Below are 6,000 nucleotides of genomic sequence, written 5' to 3'. Positions count from 1 at the left end.
AATCTGTGCTTGCTGCATATGAGTGCATTTCTGAAAGATGCTGCCAAGTGGGTCGGAAAACCTAGAATTGGTGTCACTATATATTATAACTTCAGTTCTTACATAATATGGCAAGTCATATATCCATTACTATCTTGAAAGCTGTCAGTGCAGTGTTGCTGAGATTGTCATCCCTGGCTGAAAAAGCACCAGGAAGATGAGGGGGTGGGGCATATTTGGTCAGTTTCTTGGCTTGGGTTCTGGTCTTAGTCCTCATAAAGTTCCACTATATGACTGCACAGTCTCCAGGTTATTCACATCTTGGGTCCAAGAAGCTAGCAGTCTGAGATTATCCTCTTTGGGTGGAGTATGGGGGCATTGGACTCTGGGGAGAAATGTGAGAAGTCCATGCTCACTGGGCAATGCCTTGGCTTGGGAGGCCCCTGGCTACCCAATTTGATATGTATTAGAGGCTAGCCTAGGTTGGGGCTGTATCAGTGGGAGGGTGTGAATTCATATAGGAAAAAGGCTGCTGGAGTACCTCCAGGGTGCAGAGAGCTGGGAGGCAGTGGAGGACAGGTCTAGAGCCTGTCCTGTGTGATGAGTGCAAGGAAGACCTCTGACAGATGTCTTTAGTGAGAGACTGGGTGAATGCTAAGATATTCTTGGACAACTCTGGTCCCCAAATGGCCAAGGGGAGGTTTTCCTGGTTTCAGGAGTACTGGAGCAGGATTTTTAAGAGTTCAGAGCAAAGTATGAATGCTAAGACCAAAGGAATTGTGAACCATGCCAACAGAAATCTAATAGGATCTAGCAGCTGCCTGAGCCTCGTTTTGACCAATAGTTATCTGACTCCAGTTTCTTCCTGGTCATATCAGCTACAGATACAAGTCTTTGGGTTTTGAAGGACTCGAAGTTTACTGTAGCCTGGGCCCAGCACCTGTTCCAGTGTGTCCACAATGTTTGGGATACTCTTATCCTCTGTCTTCCTTTCAGCCCTCGAGCGCTGGGAGGGTCCTCTGGGAGGGTGCACTGAAACCAAGGTGATGTGATTGGGAGGTGGGAGTGGCAGCTGAAAATCTGGGGATATGTGGTTTTTTTTTTAGAGTGCTACCCTATAAAACCATCAGCTTCACATTTAAAGTCTCCTTCTTAACCAAATCTCCTTCCATGACCACAGTATTGGCAGGCCACTTCTTCTCCAGGGCCCTGAGTTAGAGCCATTTCCAGGGTGGGATGAGTGATTGGGATTTGGGTGGGGAGAGGTACAAATGCCACTGATACATCAAATTCACCTTTTTAAGGAAGAACCATTTGGCATGTTGGATGATCCATTCAATCACTAACCACATGAATGGATGTAGCTACAGTCATTTCAGCAAGCATTCATTCATTTTTGACCCATAAGGTGTTAGAAACTGAAATGATTGCAGTGTTTCTGGGAGCATTTTATTAATGCTGCTGGTATGAGCAAACTCCACAATAACGATTAAATACGCGTACATAAAATTAACAGACTTTTGTGGTGGTAACTTCTGACATATTTTCCATAAATCTTGAATATATTTTGTCTTAATCCTGCACACTTGCATCTTGTGTCCATTATTCACACAGATAAAAAGTCATCAAAATTTCAGGCAATTCCTTTAATTAGGACTTTAAAGTAACTGCTGTTACACAGGGGTCTGAATAAAACTTAGGCAGGTGAGAAGCAGGACGGTCTAAATCAGCTCTCAGTTTTTTGAAACTGGAGTCCCCAGCCCTGGCTAAAAAAAAAACATTCTTCTCCATGTTGGTCTCCAGGAACAGCACATCATAGGCTTCAAGTGGAACGACCTCAAGGATTCTTTCAAAGGGGTCCCAAAGCTGATTCCCACCCACTTATCTTAATCAACTCACATTTCAGGGAGGGTCCTTCCTAAGGCAGCTAATGCTTTTCTTTGGTAATCTGCTTGGGCTTCTAGTAATGATCTGAAGAATGTGTTACACTGCCCTTCTTTGGCCGTATAGTTTCACATGACTGCTGCAAATTGATCTTTGTGCTGGTCTACTGTATTTCCAGCTTCACCCATTTCTTTCTTTATGGTATCTATTTTTGATTAAAGCCCCTGAAAGCCGACTCCTGAAGCTCTGTGAGCTTAGTTCACAGTCCAAAACCATTAAATGAGTTCTTTCTTCTGTTTCTGGATGTTTGGCATCTCCACATGCATCCAGCATCTTCCCCAAGAGAAAGTCTTAGAGCTGAGCTGATGCTTCTTGCATATTCTGAGTGAGAAATGTCAAAGCTCTTACCCTGTGCTTCTTCTGGCATCGATGCCACGCTGCTCCTGGAAGCACATCATCAGGCTCTTGTGGGAATGGTGGCACATTGACTGCACTATGTTCATGAAGCTTGAGGGGTAACAGATCTTCTCAGAGGTTGTCTGTTTTCTCAGCTCTGCCCACGGTTGGTTGGCCAGCTGCTCGTGTGTGGTTGAACTTCTTTACTGCAGGAGAGCCAGCCTAACCGTAGGGGATCAGATCCGACAGGGCAGCAACAGCAGCAGCAGAAGTGGCTCCCTAGGCTGGCTAGTGGCCATGTCATTTGTCACTTCTAGGAGCACAACCCTACTTCCGTTTTTGTGTTTCCATTTCTGCCATCTGACTTCAATTTGCACTCTGGTAGTATCTCCAAGTTGAGTTTGGCTAAACTATCATACCATTTGCATGGATTCATGGAAGCGTGATGCTTCTATCAGGTGAAATATAGAAGTATGAAAACATATGGAATGTATGTGATATCACTTTATTTTGAAATTGCATAATTCAAATATAAACATTTAATACCCATACAGTTTGAATCTTTGTAGGAGAAAATCTTCTTTCTAGGATGTATTGTTTTTTCTTTCAAGAAATAATTATAGAGTTACTTTATTGCCATTTCTGAAAGAACATTTTAATTTTAACTTGGTTATTGCTGAAGTGTAACCTTGAAAGTGACTTATCTCTTTAACAATGGTGAAATATATGCTACCAAAATAAAAACTTGCTTTCTCCTCTGTTAAAGTCCTTTCTGAAAACATTCCATTCATACTCTTTACATACACTAAAAATTAAACATCAATATTAAAATGGAAGTTAAGAGATTTTGTTTCTGAGATATAACTAACTTCTATGCACTCTACCTGATATCCAGTTTTCAGTTAATACTGACTTTAGTAACTACTCTATTGTCGCCACCAATGCCATTATTTTGTGCATGAAACAAAGAGAACTTATGAGCATTAGTTTCAGTCTTCATATTATATGGAGCTGGAATGGTCAAGTACGTAGTAGAGTAGTAAAAAGGCTTTAGACAACCTGAATTTGTAAAGACAGCAATGCTGTGGATGCACATTTGAGAAAATATTTAGAGTTTGTTTATATTTTGCAAGTTCAGCATTGCTAAGTAATCAAGTTTACAGGAAGAACTTATCAGTCAGAATCCTTCAGGAATGACAAATGGACAGTTAAATTGTCAAAGTCTGCATTTCAAAAAGAAAGATTATTAATTCACACACAAAAGAACAGAGGCATTCTGGAAAATATTTTCTAGGCAGCATTTTTACTGGTTCTCTCACCAATCATGCTAATTGTTAATTCACATACCACATACCAATAACATAGATTTTTATTGAAAAATAACTCAATAACTGCAGTATTTGTCACTTCTTATCTACATAGTTGACATAGTTTCATAAAGTATTTTCTTTCAATTAAGTATCTTTTCTGAACACTTGTTAGCATTAATTTTCAAACAGTAAAGTCAGCTCAAAAATTTGTCCTTTTTTTTTTTCAAATCATAAGCATTGGTGAATTTTATCACAGATAGGATGAACAACTACTTCCTTACATCCATTCCTCAGGGGGAAAAATATATATATTACAGTTGTGTAAATAATGATTTGTTTTTGTTAAAAGTATAAATCGATTGGTGTTCTCTGAAGAAAAGATAGTCATCCTTGATAAAAAGGAGTTATTGCTTGAGGAAAAAGTGTACATACTGATTTTGAATTTGATCTATAGTAGGAGATGCATGAGGAAAATTTCAAAGGAATAAGGAGATATTCAAGTATGCTTAATTTTTATAAAACCAAACAGAATCATAGAGTTGAATTTCATCACAAAGGACCCTATAGAATTTTTTATCCCAACTCCGCTTTGGTGTAGCGTGAACACCTTACCTAGACATTCCAAACATACTGCTATAATTATTGTAATGTAAGAACATTGTAACGTAAGTTCATCTTACATTATTAGCATTTTCTCTGTTAGCTATCACCTAGGTTTCTGAATGCTTTCCAAGGGTTTCTAAAAAAAAAAAAAAAAAATGTTGTTTGTGTTTTATTTTGTCTAGTCATTAAACTACATAATTGTTTGGCTTTTAACTGATAGCTTTAACTAAAAATGAACCTCTTCCACTAAAAGTGCAGAACTTCAGTTCATGCACATGTATACAAACTCTAGTCAACTTATTTTACTTGTGTTTCCTTGTTCTCCCAATTTAAATCATTTCAATTTGAAATATTGTGTGTGATAAATTACCTATTTAGAATGAAACAGGGGAAAAATGAACAACTAGAATAAAAAACACTAGATTGAGAGGACTGGCAGTTTACATAACTGTAGAGAAAAAGTACAGGAGCTTCTTAAGCAGTTTTCATTGTCAACTCAAATTTTATATTGTTGTTTTAAAATTTCCGTTATTTTTACCATGAGACATCTTGTATGGAAGGTAGCTTGGATCTTGCTGCGACTTTCCGCGAGGGTACTATATTTTATTTTTAAGTAGTTATTTATTCCTTCTATTGGGTTCAGTAGTTCTCCTTTATCAATCTACCATGGGCAGTAAACACAACTGTGTAACCAGTGTTTAATAATTATTATTTGCCATCATCACCATCTTCATGATAATCATGATTATGATCTTCATCATCTGAAACATCACTACTAGAGCAATTAAAAAATTGAAACGTTGCTCTATGCCAGTGGATGAATTGAAGATTTGCATATATTCTTCTTCCATTTATTTGTCACAATTCTAAGTACTATATTTTACTTAAGAAAACGTGACGGAACAGTTATGCAAAGAATGTAAGTAGCATCTGATTAAAAACATGATATCAAAAATACAAACCCTGGTTGTGGAGATGCTAAAAGGCAGTTTTGTGGCAGTGTGTCTGTTTTCTATAGTGGATGTACAGACATTCTCTTAAGAAAAGAGTCAATGTTCTATGGTAGCTATTCTTTGTTTTACCATCTGTATTATTTTTATGTACTCACCCTCAGATTCCTACTTCATCCTACATGCCCTTGTTTGCCCAAAATATTTGAATATTTCTGCCTTTAGAAAGGTAATCCTCAAAATAATATAGTTATAAATGGGTTTGAAGCAAAGAGGAAGAAAACATTCTCATTCTATAAAAGCAATTTATGTAAATTTTACAGTTAACAACATAGTGTTTATGCTCTTGTTGGTAAAAACATGAAAGCTTTTCTCATATGTTTGAGAATAAGGTAAGGACTTTTACTTTCATCCTTTCTGATTTAGCATTAAGTTTGAGATCCTAGCAAGTTCAACAGTGGAAAGAAAGAAAATAAAATGTATACAGTTTACAAAAGAAGAAATAAAACAGTTTTACTCACAGTGAAGATAATATTCTATACATGAAAGCCTAAGAGATATAAAAAAATACCACTGGAATTTATTTGGTAACTTCACTTGTTATAATATCACTATCTAAAATTCACTGTAAGTCTGTATATTATAAACAAACAACTATAAAATGAAAATATTATTTACAAAAATACTGAAAAATATGAAACGTGTATGGACATATGCAACAAAATGTGTATAAGATCTCTATAGTAATACATACAAAACTGTGATGGAAGCCAAAGATGACGGACAAATTGAGATTTATATAATGTGTATGAATTCAATGATTCAATTTTGTTACAATATCAATTATCCCAGAAATTATTAAACATAAATCCTAATAA

General features: G+C 36.7%; 1 pseudogene; it reads right to left on the bottom strand.

Annotated features, from left to right (window-relative positions):
- Positions 1-1,094: 1,094 nt before the first annotated feature.
- LOC109458478 (rho GTPase-activating protein 17) overlaps positions 1,095-6,000 on the bottom strand; it is a 93,424-nt pseudogene continuing 88,518 nt past the window's right edge.

Source organism: Rhinolophus sinicus, linkage group LG03, assembly GCF_036562045.2.
Source record: "Rhinolophus sinicus isolate RSC01 linkage group LG03, ASM3656204v1, whole genome shotgun sequence".
Classification (NCBI taxonomy): domain Eukaryota; kingdom Metazoa; phylum Chordata; class Mammalia; order Chiroptera; family Rhinolophidae; genus Rhinolophus; species Rhinolophus sinicus.
Note: the sequence above shows the minus strand (reverse complement) of the source record. Positions and strands in the feature narration are given on the sequence as shown.